Genomic DNA, 806 nt, shown 5'->3' with positions numbered 1-806 from the left:
GCGTGTTCTACAGTTCTGCTAATCATAGCCTAAGGGACAATGCATACATCTCTTAGATCACAGGGTGGTTTTTCGGGCTAAGAGAGCTTGGGGAAGGCAACTCCCTGGCGGCATTCCAATAGCAGAGTGGTTACGCCGGCCTGGACATTCCAAGGGCCTACACCCTCCTCTGAAAACTTCCCTGCCCCCAGCGGCCTGTGTTATATTTTAGCAAACCAGTCTCAGATGTCCCTACCAACGCAAGCTTCATCACAGGCATATTTTAACAAACCAGATATTATGGCTGATTTCATGCTCTACATTAAACCCAACAAATTATAATGATTTTGAACCTAGGTTGTAAAATACGAAGCTCATTATCAATTTCAATAGATCAGGTTTCTTTCTAGTGATCCATTTTTGTTCTATTACATATGTAATGTAAAATGCTGAATAGTTTTTAACATACTTAAAGGGTTGTTTTGAAATTGGATTCCTCAGGGTATCTCTCACGAAGGGGCAGTCTAGACATCTAAAACTAAGACAGATGGAGAGCCTGGATAATCATGATTAGAAGAAACACATTCAAAGCAGTAGAATACTGGGACAGAGATAATTAACACTGGCCTTGAACACAAGTCCCAAATTAAGAAAAACATTGCAAGTTGATTTACAGCTTGCTTCTCACATGAGCAACTCAAAGAAATATACTCCATGTTGAACGAGTGCATGGATTTTTTTAAACAAAACAAAAGTTTAAGATTCACACTGTTTTTTAAACTAGCCACCGTAAGCATATTTTAATAAAAGAGTCTAAGACACATGGA

General features: G+C 39.0%; 1 non-coding gene across 1 annotated transcript; it reads right to left on the bottom strand.

The window, feature by feature from the left end:
* Positions 1 to 211: 211 nt before the first annotated feature.
* Positions 212 to 264, bottom strand: LOC116637629. The gene has a single exon (XR_004300510.1). It is a non-coding gene; the product is annotated as a small nucleolar RNA SNORD74 (small nucleolar RNA).
* Between the last annotated feature and the right edge of the window lie 542 nt (positions 265 to 806).

This window comes from Phoca vitulina, unplaced genomic scaffold (genome assembly GCF_004348235.1).
Source record: "Phoca vitulina isolate PV1807 unplaced genomic scaffold, GSC_HSeal_1.0 scaffold14, whole genome shotgun sequence".
Classification (NCBI taxonomy): Eukaryota; Metazoa; Chordata; class Mammalia; order Carnivora; family Phocidae; genus Phoca; species Phoca vitulina.
The sequence above is the reverse complement of the archived record's forward strand: the minus strand, read 5'-3'. Positions and strand labels throughout refer to the sequence as shown.